At 32.6% G+C, this 15,298-nt stretch overlaps 1 pseudogene; it reads right to left on the bottom strand.

Annotated features, from left to right (window-relative positions):
* LOC128225914 (uncharacterized) overlaps positions 1–8,981 on the bottom strand; it is a 41,425-nt pseudogene extending 32,444 nt beyond the window's left edge.
* Between the last annotated feature and the right edge of the window lie 6,317 nt (positions 8,982–15,298).

Below are 15,298 nucleotides of genomic sequence, written 5' to 3'. Positions count from 1 at the left end.
TAAAACTCGCTTGTTTTAAAGTAATTGTCCCAGTTCAGTGTAATGTGCAGTATCTACCAACTAAGTATATTATTGAAATCCTGTATAATATATCGAAATAATGTTTACTTTATCAAAATCTATTGGAATCATGTGTACATAATAAAAATATATAGAGAATACTAGGTTAGTGCCGTGGATGAAGCAAGTTTACCTGGCAAGGCGGAGGAATTTATCGGGTGAGCCAAAGGCGAACCCGATAAAATCCGCAGCCGAGCCAGATAAACTTTCTCCTTCACGGCACAAACCTAGTATTCCATTTATCCTGTTACGTTGTTAATTAAACACTATAAAAACCTTAAAATTATTAAGTAACTTTAAAAGTAAGGGGGGGGGGCAACTGTTTTTTCCCTGTTGACGTCATCACACCCGGTATCCATGTTTAAATCGCCCCCAAAATAGTTCTCAAAACTGTTCAACTTTTTTCCATACGTTTATATTCAAAGTCATTGCATTTTAATACGTAAATATCAATTCAAAACATAAAAAGCTTTTAAACGCGCATAAGCATGGATCAGTCTCCAAACATTACTGATGATGTAACAATTATTCCGCAAGTCACAGAGTACAGTACATAGGTCAAGATTCAAGATCACGAGTGTTTACAAACAATCGACAAATAGTAAATGGATTTAATTCATGTTAATAGTGTTGGATGTTCAGAACTGCACCGGCAAAGAGATCATACATTTCTGTTGTAAGTGAGATTTTGTCATTCACCACAGAAATGGAATAAACTATCGACTAGTATCGTTGAATGTTGTTTCACAGTTTCCAGCATTAGCGGTGGGATAAGATTTTCACATCACATGTAGATTTTCAGGTCGATTGTTTTGCCAGTGTCATTATTTTGCATAATGATGGGACTTTATAGGCGAGTGATTGTTGAGGTCAGCTGTTGGTGGTCCATTGATAAGATATTGAAACAGTATTTGTGCTGTTCCTCTGACTTTGCAGGATATAGAAAAGAAGTTCGTTTTCGCGGTCACATGACCACCTGACTGTAGATAAACATCACGTGGTCTACTATCCTAATTAACTAAAAATTAAACGGCACCTTGTTATTGGATCGATGTGTATGCAAGTGACAGGATAATATAAACAGTATGTAATCCTGTGTATAATGCATACGGAAATGAAAGTGTTCCTGTTCATCTTGAATCATCTGAAGATGTGTCTGCTCTTAAAACAAATGTTCTTCAAATATTTACCAAAAGTTTACACGAACGTAATTGATGGAAGAATATACGTATGTTCTTCTCGTTACTGTTTTATTGAAATATACTTTTTTTCTTTACTTATTTTATAATGGTATATAGTTTTGCCCTTTTTTAATATAATTATTGAAATAGATTTTCGCTATTTACGTTACGTAATTAATAAAATACAACTGCGTTCCTACCGTAACTTTATTTAAATTTAATGAAATAAACATTTTTTTGTTTGAAAATTTTATACTATTAGTCAGTCAATTCGTGCTCTTTGATATGATGAATATGAAGTCTTAATGACATAATGTTTTAGATGTACTATTCCATACAGACGAAACCCGAAGTCAGATGATAAGTTGTATCAAACGATTTGAAGCCCATTTCTATATCTATTCCTCTCATTAAAAGGCAAGCCACAAAAGACCAACATCGCTTTCAACATGCAAACGGCAAATAAACCATTCATTCTAACAGATAAAATCTGTTTAATGATTTTAAATCTTCGTTAAACATTTGTTGCTCACTCTTTGCTCTTTGAAATTTCCCTTTAATGGCGCTATGTGTGAAATAAACGTGTCCCTTTCCGTGCATGCCGAAGTCAGATTATACGGAATATACAATATCCTATTACCCGCTGTGTTAACAAGCCTCTGTTGTAAGAATACTGTGATATATAATTATCTTTTGAACGTTATCCTAGTAAATGTGTCACGTTGTATTTCATCACAAAAAATTACGTGTATTGATATCAGGTAGATATTTTATGTATATGGGATTGTTACTGAAAAACAAAACCAATATCAGAATACTTAAACAATCGTATTTTATATCAACAGTATACTCTGGCATAACCCAGACATGAAAGAGAATAAATACAAATGATTTAAGTATAAGTTGTTATATGAGATAATATGCTTCGTGAATTTCTACAGTTCAAAAGATGGCTTAAAGTTCCGAAACACAAACTTTTCAATTAATCAAATAGTATGCCGTTTTGAGGTTTAACATTTAGGTTACACACCACCATTGTTATTCCCTATATAATTCAATGTAAAATTATACTTTTTAGACAACATTTAAAGGCATTAATGGAGAGTTGTGGGTCCTTGAAAACAGTATATTTGTAATAAAGTAACTTAAACATTCTTTAAATGTGCTTGCATGTTCAATGACGCCCTGTAATAAACAGTTATGCTCTTTGCATGTTTCTTGAAAATTCAATAAAAGTAAAACTATGTAGAAATGGTTATTTTCTGTTTGCCAACTGGCTGTTTTAATAGTAAATTTGTTAGAAGTAGAAGTAGTAAATTATTGGATGTGTCAATGTGAATGAAAGAATGAACCTCTGTCCTATAAGTATTTTTAAACAGCCCTAAGCTCTTCTGATTTTTTATCTGTTAAATGACAGTAAAGTGGGCTATTTTTACCATTTACATTATAATAGGATTTCATGTATGGCAATACAAATTATGAAGTGGTTAGAACAAAATATTGTATTAACACATCAATTTCAATTTGTTTTTTAACGATTTGGCCTATTTTGTCGAAACCTGTGTGTGTTAAGCAATTCCCTGACAAACTAGGAACGAATATTTAATAATTTAAAAATATATCGTTAATATCAGCATAATTTTGCGTAAATAACCCCTTTGGATTTCGAGTAAAGTGGTGGTGCATTTATGAAACATCAATATTGATAAAATATAAACCAAGTCTGCCTTTTTCGTTTGTATCCGATGATATTTTATGTTAATGACAAATTAATTTATGTTTCATAATATTCTGAGTTATAAATTATTCTACAACAATCATAAAATTCTGTTTATATTGATGTATAATGCAATGAACACAACTAGAAAGACAAGCCGAGCACGCAAAACTGAATCCAAACATTGTTAAGGTATCCTTTGTATAATTCTGTGGTTTTTGGCTGCCTAGTGACCCCATATTTTTTATCATTCAAACGGGTTGTATTTGCAGTTAATTAATATGCTAAACTGTATACCTTAAAACAATATGGTAAACAAACTTATTTGGCATTGTCAGATTGCAAGATATTTCATTTTAAGGAAGATTGAAATTGAAAGAAAAAACAAAAACACAAATTGCAATAACTCTATCCATATTGTTTCGCTCGTCACTAGGAATTAGCAGTACAATTTTAAATGATACCCTATTTATATGTGGTCATTAGTCGTTCAAATTATCAATTATTGCCAATGGTTTGGTGAACTGACTAACATAATAGAGCAACAGTTAGTTTAAAAGCAATGGTATCAAAACTTACAAGACAACGAAAGGCATATTAAACAACAAACATTGATAATATCAATTAAAAGAAAAAAATAATGTCAATTTATAAACTGCATGTCTTAGCAATGATGTTACCTATATTTTATTCTAACCATATTTGACTTATACTCTTTACTCAATGGAAAAAGGTAATGGTATTATGGAAAATATCTGTAAATATGTAATGTCTTGAATTTAAAAGTACTTATTATGTGTAACATTCAGAAGTCGCTATGGTAAAATTATAATTATTATCTAGACGTTTGTGGAATTAAGCAGTCATATATTTGTCAATGATAAATATGAACAGACTAGGTTTTATTGTTTTCGGACAATAAAAAGTAATAGAGTAGTCTGCGACTCTTCCAAAACGATACACCGTTTATATGAAACGAATCAGATTATTAGAATTTTAAATAAGAAGTTTTCCCTTAAGGAATATTATAAAAATGAAACCTGCATGGCATCTTCTCTACAATCCTAATTTCTTTTAATTTGCCGGAGGTACACATTATTTTCTACAATTCAGACGTGTATAACAACGTTACACAACCTTATAAATCCTCCAGGGGTTGGTAGCATTTTAAAAGATGAGACATTCTCTAATTTAAACCATAAACAATTAACTACATACTTATCTTAATCACTGCAATCGAAACTGGGAGCTAAGTCAAATCAGGATAACCTGATTTTAATATCCTATAGTATTCATTTGTTGACATTTTTATAATTTATGTGTTTTTGATTTTATTGTTTTAGCATAATATAAGCCGTTCCGTTAAAAGTGTAATAAATGTTATAAATATATCATAATTATATTTGGTACAAAATTGCTTCCGTTTATCAGAAAATAATGCTACTTTTGGAATCAAGTTGTCATAAATTGCTTGGGATCACCTAAACATACTACTAAAAATGTCACTTCAGCAATGTCTTCATGAGGTTAATTTATCAGTATATCAATGATGAATTTGTGGTCCGTTTGTGGTGTTTGTATCTTTGTATGTGGTTTTCTTTAATATATATTCAAAATTCCATAAATGAAGCCATTGTATGTCTTTCTCATTCTGCTAACTCTAAGAATTACATGACTAACATAACAAATGAAACTTCGTTAAGTCATGCTTCATTTTCAGTTCTGTTTCAGTTTTATGGCAGACCTAATCAAATGTTGAAAGTTGTATTGACATAGTTTGTCAAATAATATTTGTCTAAACAATTACAAATTATAGATAATTAATCCAATTCTCCACAACAGATATGTGTGTAAAATATAAGTATAATTATAATTTGTTAAACTATTGTGGTATATTTTGCATTTTCTGATTTTATAACAACTCAATGCCCAATGAAGATATGACTGAGGTTTGCGCCGTGAGGGAAACATAAGCAGATAGTGTATTAAAAGAGTCCTGACATATTTTAATAAGGTTGTTGAATTGCGACAGAGATGAATATCCTATCCGCAGGCCGGACAAAAGGAGCCCCTCCGTTCTTTCTGACAGTCGCATCGTTATCAACTCTGTAAGTTAATATTTTGTTAGGTTATATCTTTCATTTAGAATTGTAACAAATGATATTTTCTATCTGCAGTCAATTATGTAAGATAAACAGGACACCTGCCATGCACCGCAATAGACAGATCCTGAGGACTAAAATCAACTTTATCGGAGAATATGTCGCTGTAATTATATTTGCTTGGCGGTACGAACAAAGTTGTGCCGGAGGGACATTGCTTTCCCGCAGGCCTTCATGGCCTTCATGGCCGACAAAAGGATGCTCTGCATGCCTCTTTAAAGGCGAATATTTGTAAGAGATCAACTCACTTTTTTGGATAATGTAAGCTACTCAATTATTGTTGCTGAGATTGATGCGTAATTATATTTCTAGACTTTGCAATTCATCTCATTTATATGTTTTCATAAGCCTCTATTTTTAGCTTTGGAAAAGTCATTGCACAATCTATCCATATTGACTACCATTCTTTTCAGTATTTGATATCTGCTAGTTGTTTAATGTTTTCTAATTTAATTGCTAATTTATGTAATTAATCAATGATCATTAGATAGTTTCTGGTTTTAACATTAAAGAGTGAGAAGAACTGGGCTAGTTCTGCAATCCGGATTTGAAAAACAAACAAACAAACATACTGTTAGAATCTTGGTATTAAACGCCTTTCAAATAATTCATATTGGGCATGTTTTTAAATATTTTATATGCTCATTCAAACTCCTAGTGCACTTGTTATTCTTGAGTCAGAAAAGCATTAATATTCAAGTAAAGACAAATGTCATTGTTTGATGTATTGCCAACTAATCGATTCCCATTATATTTCAATCTCGAATAATTCGAATATAAATGCACGTATCCTTAATTCCGTTTCATAGATGTTGATAACAAAATAAGATACCTTGCGTGGTTGCTCACATATAAACTGAAAAGTAAATTGAAACGTTAAAAACCGGGAGTTCACATGTAGCTGAAGTTTTGTTATTATATCTGATCATTGACCGACCAAACCTATCCCAAAAAGTGTTTCTTAATTCTTTATTTTATCCGAATTTTTAACTCATATATGGACAAAGACTATGCCTCAGTTTTTTTCGACGTTTCATATAACAATGAGCAAATTCTTGTTAGTAATTCATTTCCGCAATAAATTTCTCTAACAGCATAGTTGTTTCAGTAATACGAACGCAATACGGAGTATAGTTTTACATGTGTTAACAGTTAAAGGCTTGGCTGATAAGCCCCGTCATTCCGATTGCGACTAACTGCTGTGTCAATACGTATATGTCTTGATTATATTTGAAGTGTTAGGCTTAGAAACTACAGTGCCATTATTATGGTATTGTGAATAACTTTAAAATAAGCGATGTTGCGTCAGAAATAATTGTCTAAATTATTAACAGTAGAACATTGCCTCAATAACTATTCAGTATTTTGCTTTTATAATGTTTATTCGGTTAAATGTCAATAAATGTCAATATTAACGTCACTAATTCAGTAACAATACCTTTGAGTAGAAATATGTCGAACAAGAACAAAGACAAATTTATTTGACATTAAAGAATATTTATTGACAAAAAGCCTTAACATTTGAAGTGATGTTTTTTCACTGATAAATGGAAAAGAAAACATAAGATATGGTGCATTTCGATATTTATAGCAATGCAGTAAAAATACCAAAGACGAATAATGTCGTTATTTTAATTGTGAATTTGATTCGATAAATATTATCAGTATAAATACATTTTGCAGTAACTATTATTTCGTTACACAAGCAGTTATTACGAGAAATTAAATTGTGATGTTTTATCAGACATTTCAATTTGTTTTGTTTTTCCTCAGTTTTGTTTGCAATTAACTTACGACTTCGTTGTATAGACATGAAATAAGCAACATTGACAGTTTCTGAGATTTACTTCAGCATAAGAAACATAATAATCGCATTATATCCTTGCTACATAATAACTGCAATAAGTACAACAACCTAACAAAAAGTAAAAGGATTGGATAAATATGGCCGTGAAAACGAACGGACTCCATGATAGGTTCTGGTGACACACGGCTGGAAGTCCGAGTGGGAAAGAACCACGCAAGCCGAGAGAGGCCAGGCTGAGCCATTGTATTAAATGCATATTCAAAGTGAACTCTATAAATAGAAATTGAATACTATAGTGTCCTGTGATATGCCCGTGCTGGAATAGACTGTTTGGCAAAATGAGACAACCCAGCAACAACGGTCTACGTGCAAATGCTCCTTTTGCCAAGAGCAACTGCAAAACCCACAATATATTTGCAATCTCCTAGCAACGCAACGCAACAATGCAATGCAACAGCAAATGCAACATCCGCAATATATCTCCGCAATCTCATAAAAACGCAACGCAATGAAATGCAACAACGCAACCTAGAGCATTCCCGGCCTTGAGAAACAGACATGCAACAGACTCCTTAAGAACTTGTTATTCCAGCAACGGGATAATAAACGTTATTTATATCTATATTCATCCTAATTAATTTATTTTAGTGTATAATAATTCCCAATTTCATATGTAAAGCCCTCTTGTTGGTTCCCATACCGAGTGATAACTAGCACCGAGGTGCTCGACCAAGGTCTCAACAAGCCCGAATACATCTAAATCATAAATTATATATGTGTGCATGTTTAAATTTAATTGGATGATAGCCTAGCCAGCTCTCGGCTTGAAAAATTTCCGCCACAAAATTGTTGAACAATTTCCCCCAAAACAATATGTTTATGAAATTATACGTAATGCGTTATTGAATCCCTTAAAGCGTCAATATATAATCCAAGCAGAGATGTACTCCATCCGGGCAGAAAAACCCGATCCTCGTGTGAAATATCTATATTGAGTAACCCATAAGCCCCCGTGCGGCCTGGTTGTTTCGAGAGAAAATCGTATTTGCAGGGGTTACATTTGCATTTAGGTTTGGCGGGAAATGACTGCAATTAATCTCAGCATGCCTTGCATCACACCGTGAACATTCATGGTTAAATTTACACCTGGCCCATGAGCAATTCCATTTATTAAAATCAATGCACGCAAAACTTGTAGACGATCGTGTTTGGCTATGGTTTACTGGGACTGTTCGAGTTCCCAGGGACGTGTCACGAACAATCATACAACGCCATTACAGATCATTATTAATTTTGGACCATGATGACGGAGTTATGGCCTGGCGTAGCCTGAACTGCTCGTCATATGAGCGCCATGCAAAGCCGCCTTGGCGTGAAGCACCCTCTCTAACATTGTACATATATTGGAGCATTTCATTTTTATGAGGTTGCATAGCCAGATAGATGAACATGCAAATTAAAAATGCATCAGTCCACTTTTCGACGGATTGTACCTTGTCCTTACACTTTTTTGGTTTGGCCTCAAGGGAGCCGTCCAGTGATATTGACAGTATGGAACTTTTGCACATATCGTTCAATTCAATTGCCCCTTTTAACAGAATAGCCAAATTTATACATTCTCCCCTTTTAATTTGCTGCTTCAATTGCGTTGGTACATGTGATGAAAGATCATCATTCGCTAACCTATACATGTCCAAGCTACCATCAAAATTTTGCACCCATGGGAAAATGTCCACCTTGGCCAGACCCCGCCAAGCCACACCCAATATCTATAGGACTTTGCCTGTTTTCTATAGAAACCATATTTCCCGTACTTAAAGGGGGCAAACTATGAGACCTAGCAATGATATCCTAAAAGTCAATTACATTACCCTCTTGTTGTTTCCCGGCCCCGCGTCTGGCAAGGGTAACTGCGGCGCCGGAGGGAGTTTTGGTTCCAAGGTGATACGATGCGGTTGCCTATGCCGCCGTGCACGTGGCTGTGCCTCTTCCCTCACATCTACTGCTTCCGCCACCTTCCTTTTCCTTCCTTTAGGGCGTCCTCTACCCGGCATTGTTGTACCAGGCGTATTAAACCGCGAGTTTAAATTATTAAATAACTTAACTTCTTTAGTTTCTTATTTTTCCTAAGAGCTTTTTAATTTCGATCCTCTCCGCACGAGATTTCGCTAGCAAAGAAAGATTCCCGGTTCATAGACCGGTTAATTTAATTCAAAAGTGTACTTTAAACTAGTGTCAAATATCGAGAACCAGTCCATATTGACTTGACCGATAGAGACCGAGTGTTCCGATAGCTTAGCAACGGAACGACAACCATCAACTTCAATCTCGCGAAAATAATAAAATTTATTTTTAATCAAAATAAATTAACTTATTAACTGATGCTTACAATTGATTAACCTTTACAGCGAAAAAGCTGCTCCATGGAACAAGAAAAGCATAAGCAGTGTAATTTATATGTCTATAAATGTTCTAATACTTTTCTGAAGGTAATTTAATATACCTGGGCAGATACTCATAATACTAGACCAGATGGTTGTTGTACGTAGAAATTACTATTTCACAAGAAAACTATTATTTTCTATTAAATAATAACAATTATAAAGACTTAAATGCAAGGCTGTATGGGGTTACATTAAACGTCACACCCACTTTACTTGTTATGAACTTAAAGATTGCAAGTGTGGCCAACGAGCAGCAAAATTAAAGAAAAACGGATCCTGAAGATTAATATCAATGGTATAGATAAAGCATGAAATGTAGTGCGCTATCATTTCAATTATATTGATAAACCAGTTCTCTGTTTTACCACTTTAGTTACCGTCTGTAGCCATCAAATTACTATTTGCAGACGATATTTTCTCATTAGTAAAAACATGTGTCCTTATCCCAACGTGGTCTATTTTGAGGAAAGGATAAACGGAAGTATATAAATGATAGAAGATATGCATCAACAACCAAAGCATTAAAATGTATGTTTCCATTACCCCTAAACATAATCAACGTATTGGTTCTTGGTGCTTAACTTTAGACAAGCTGTCCGTGAAATACCTGTTTAAAGACGGATTCTTTTGCAGTGTTTAATTGACTATTTTATCAGCGCAATAAATGCTTTCTATATATATGTTTCTGATTGATATTCCAGCCTTGTCTATATTGTTAAGTAATTTGCACTTAAGTGCACGTACCTCACAGTTGATGTATAACACACTTGAAAAACGATTTATTAACGATTATATTTTTGATGCTCAACATTAGAGTTGACAGTGTTAAACGACCAATGACATAACCTTAGTCATAACCTTAAATATTGTGTCTAGTGGCAAAGATAGTCAAAGAGCAACATCCATTCCGTCGTCTTAATGAAATAGATACGATCCAAAACATAGCCTAAAATCAGGCCACCCCGTGCTCAGTATTTCTGTTAAGTGTGTTTGGCATTTACGTTTTAAATTAAATAATCAAATGTAATTTTAAAAGAAGTGCAAACGTTGTTGGTTTCGGTGATCAGAAATCGTTTTGGTGTGAAGCCAAACAATACGTAGGATTGTCATTGTTGTTGACCTGAGGGAATCATTTGTAGATTTTCTAATAACAGATCAAACTATTTGGACAGTATTTTGACAATTCTTACCTTTTTGTCAGCATTCTTAATCAAATTTGGATCAGTGGATTATTAAATTAGTATATTATTAACGGATTGTTTGTTGCTTAAACAGTAGAATCATCGTAAACTTAGACATTCCTTACAATTCATCATCATTTAGGTAAAAATAATCCCATATATATATTGAAGCTTATTTTCTACAGTACATGAAATGCAAATAGATGTTTAAAAGAAACAATATCGTTCCGATGGTATACATACTGACATCATTGACCCCACACCCTTTCCCGAAAAAAAAATCTACCTCCAATAATTTTATTCATCTCCTACACCATTTCTTTTAATCAGATGTAGGCTCGACCTGAAACTATTTTTTTATTTTAATATTCCTCATACATGTTGCCGGTGGACCAAATTTAAATATAAATTAATTATGCTTGTCAACATTCATTATATAGGTGGCTTCAAATTATCACGGCTACATAAACAATTTTTACATCTTTTAAAATAAAATGTTACTCTAAATTGTAAAATATATTCAATTGAAAACTTGACATATTTGTATTTGATGTTATTTGTAGTATATGCATTATACAATACCAGGGGCAGAAGTAAAAGGCAAATTTTATTCGCCTACAATTCCAAATATGAATAATAATATGTAGATTTTCAGTTTCTGTTAAGAAGTACAGGAAGCTTTCTTATATACCATTGCAACATCAAAAGGTGTTTTCTTCCGCCTTAAACCCATTCCCGCTCACGGTAGTATGTCAAATACCATTTGAAGGACCATGTTGGTAAAAATCCATTGCTACATATTTCAAAAAGTATATCCCGACGATGAGCGTCTATGACTTTGCTCTCACTGGACCTGCTATGACATTTATTCTGTTGTTTAAGGAAACATTGATACTATTTTGAAAAATTCGAAGCAATTCTAAAGCTTTAAAGTATCGTTATCCGGTAGATCAAAACTCAACTCCCTCAGGATTAATACAGCTGAAATATTCTGATGAAAACTAGGGACTATTAATGGCTTGTAATAATTTATTACATTTCGAAACAATGCATCGTTTATGTTCTAATGTCTGCAAGGCATGAATTCGTGGAAAGTTTAATTTAATGACGTTTTCGTCTGGAATCTGTTTTTTTATGTAATTAACAATGAACGATGAAGTACGTACTCTTATGATGCAGATTTTATTCTCTGAACTTGTTTAATGACGTTTACAGAGAACATTATTTTGCTTATACTCTCATGACATTTTTTTCAGTCTACATTGTCTATTATTCAGCTATATATAGGTATAATTATTTCGGTAAACTTTCAGATACCAAACGACAAGAAAAATGCAGAAGAATCAGACAGATCTGAGTTTATAGACATTGGGTCGTACTGCTCATTGTTTTATCATAAAAATAAATAGTAATCATTTTAAAAATTCGTAGATATTCGTATATATCACAAATCGTATACATATTTCAAGAACACCTGCTGATTGACTCTTGTTTTTAGACCATTGGTCATATATTTAGCCAGCGAACAGTATTTCATGCAAATAATACAATCAACTATTCATGTATATTATTAAACGAGCAATATACTAAAAAGTAGATATTTTAGCTGACACGACAACGGGAAGTCGAATAGGAATAAGTGTTCGATCATTCCTTTGCAAAGTTTACAGGTCACCCATGCAACTTTAAATACCATTGTGCAAAGGCAAACACCATATCTACATATTTTCTGATTTTCTATTGTATAGTCAAACATAATCCCACCGCGCCCACACATATCAGTGATGGTTTTGACTATTCCAGGTCTATAAATATAAAAAAAAACCTGGTACTTGGATGAGCCTGATAGAAACTATCTGCAAAATGTCTTGTAATCCGTAGCCTTGTTTGTTTTTGATGATATATTTTTAAATATTTGAGTTCGCTTCTTCTGTAGCAAAAATTAAATTATAGTTCGATTAACTCCATTGTGGCCATTAAACTCCTTATCAGACACATTTGTCGTTTTATTCAATTTTGATATATTCGAGGCTTTGTATCAAATCATAAAAAGGCTTACGACGTAATAATGCCAATTAGTACACGTTACATATATTTTATGCGTATACAACTGTGACATCAAACTAGTATTTGTAAGCATATGCATTTGTTATATTTTTTCCATGGTGTAATAGTTTTTCTTTTTATTGTAGTTATATTTGACAATTATTATATTTTACATTAAGTACATTCAAGTAAATGGCAAAATCGTTCTTTTCGTTCAGGATGAAAGCATGCTCAGAAGCAGTTTTTGCATTATTTGCAATACAAATGAGAACCCTTATTATAAATGTCTATTCCCTATGTTCGGAAATGAACATATTTTTACCCAACAATTACATTTTTTAAAATCCTGTGAATATTCGTTTAGTCATGTAAACGTTTACTTATTGAAATCCATTACACATTTATTATATCCTCTAAACATTACTGAAATCCTGTTAACGTTATTGAAATCATGTGCATATTATTGAAATCATGTTTACATTACTTCAAATACTTTGTACGTTATTGAAAACATTTTTGCGTTATAAAATACTTTGTTTGTATTATTGAAATCATGTGCACATAATAAACGGTTTGTTCACTGACATCCTGTGTATACTGCAACAGGAAAACTGTTCTTGTTTATCTTAAATTGTGTTATCTGTTTGCCGTAATAAGATTTGAAGGTCAAGGACTAATAGTTCCAACAATAATAGAGTAATTAGTTTTATTGCATTATCACATCAATGACACAAAGCGTAATTGTTGTCATTTATTGGGATTTTCATTTACTTTTTGTTCTATTTTGTCGGAACCTATTTTAGAATTTCCCTGATAAATCTACAAAACGAAACAAAAATAAACATTAAGGATATATGTCATTAATATGATTATCAACATATCTTTGCGGAACCATTCCCTTTGGGGGTAGCAATTATTATCATACATCAATATTGACAGAATATAAATCAACTTAACCTTTTCATTTGCGTCCAATGATGTTTTATGTTTTTGACATATGCATCAAGGTTTCGTAATGTTCTGAATCATAAAATATTTCAAAAAATCGTAAGCTGCTACAACAACATTATGAATAATGCAATGAAAACCACTATAAAGACAACCTTTTTCAATCCAATCCCTTTAGAGTTTGAGTAAAATAAAGAAACATCAATGTTGACAGAATATAAATCAAGTCTGCCGTTTTCACTTGATTCCTATCATGTTTTATATTTATGACAAATGAAGTAATGTTTCGTAATAGTCTGAGTTATAAAATATTCTAAAAAAAAATCAAATGTCTGTACATTTTGATAAATTATGCAGTTAAAAAACTACTAGAAGGATAAGCCAAGCACGCGATGTATTGACATTGAACATTTTCAGGCATCCTGAAAATAATTCTGTGATTTTGGATGCCTTGTGACCCCATGTTATTTTGGTATGATCTGCTCAACAAAATGATTTGATTTTGACAATTGGCAAAAATGTTCATTTATGTCAGATTAAAGATGAAATACTGATCAAAAATAAATACTGCATTTATTGTTTAAAAAGGGCCATTTACAAACTGCATATCTAAGCAAAGGTGTGACCTATTTTTGATGTTAATCATTTGAGTTTAACACATTAATATATGGGAAATGGTGCTAGTCTGGCAAAACTGTAATATGAAATTTCTTGACTATGTGATATAAACGCAATTATCAAGATGTTTCTCGTTTTATCAAGTAATATTGTTGTCAATGATATATATAAACAGACTGGGCTTTATTCCTTCTTGGAAACAACAAAGTAATAGTGTTGTCCTTTCCTTGATTCTCATGAAGAAATCCACCGTTTCTATGAAACGATTGCATTATTGGAAGTTTTCCCTTAAGGGATATTATAAAAATGAAACCTTAAAGGCGTCTCTACAATCTTAAATGACTTCTATTATGGCAGGTACACATTATTCATTATTGTTTTCGTTCTTTAGATACTATTTAAATTGTACAAATGAAATCACCAAAGCCAACAATTACAAAATTTCAAGTATTTTATAAAGGGAAATATACACAAACGTATAAACTAGTTTTGTTATGTTACCATGATAAATTAACCATGCATTTTTTGTCAAACAAAAATTTGTCTGATCATTCAATTAAATATGAAAGAATGAATAACGCTTCCATCAACACATATATGTTTTAAAACATGTTATTAAGAATAAGCGATTCTTAGCAAAATTTGAGTAGCATATTTTGAAAATACGTCGATTGTGCTCTTATGCTTTCAGAAAGGACGGGGAAGTGTTGCAGAATTCAGTATTATAACAGAGTTGAACAAGCTAGTTTTATACAAAAGGTAGGTGAGATTTTTGAAAAAAATCAAAATAATACTAATTAGTATGTGTTCTATGTGTCCTTAACACTTCCCTCTCTCAACTCAACTCAAGTGTTTCTTATTTATCCCCTTTATGGCAAGTTCGCTTGTACGTTTTATGTTTCCCGAACGTTTTTTATCCTTATCTGGGCATTCATATATTACTCAATGCCAGTTAATGATATACATTAATAGAATGTAACAAAAGTTTGATGGTTGCACTTTTCAGGCCAGAGGGTGAGGTTAAAATGTCTTGACATCATATCGATGTCTCAAAAAACAGACAACTTATTACCTATATGGGTTCGTTTACCCAGCCAGGCTGTTATGAGACCGTTACTTGGATCGTTCTGAATC

The sequence above is a fragment of the Mya arenaria genome, chromosome 3 (assembly GCF_026914265.1).
Source record: "Mya arenaria isolate MELC-2E11 chromosome 3, ASM2691426v1".
NCBI classification, from domain to species: Eukaryota; Metazoa; Mollusca; class Bivalvia; order Myida; family Myidae; genus Mya; species Mya arenaria.
Note: the sequence above shows the minus strand (reverse complement) of the source record. Positions and strands in the feature narration are given on the sequence as shown.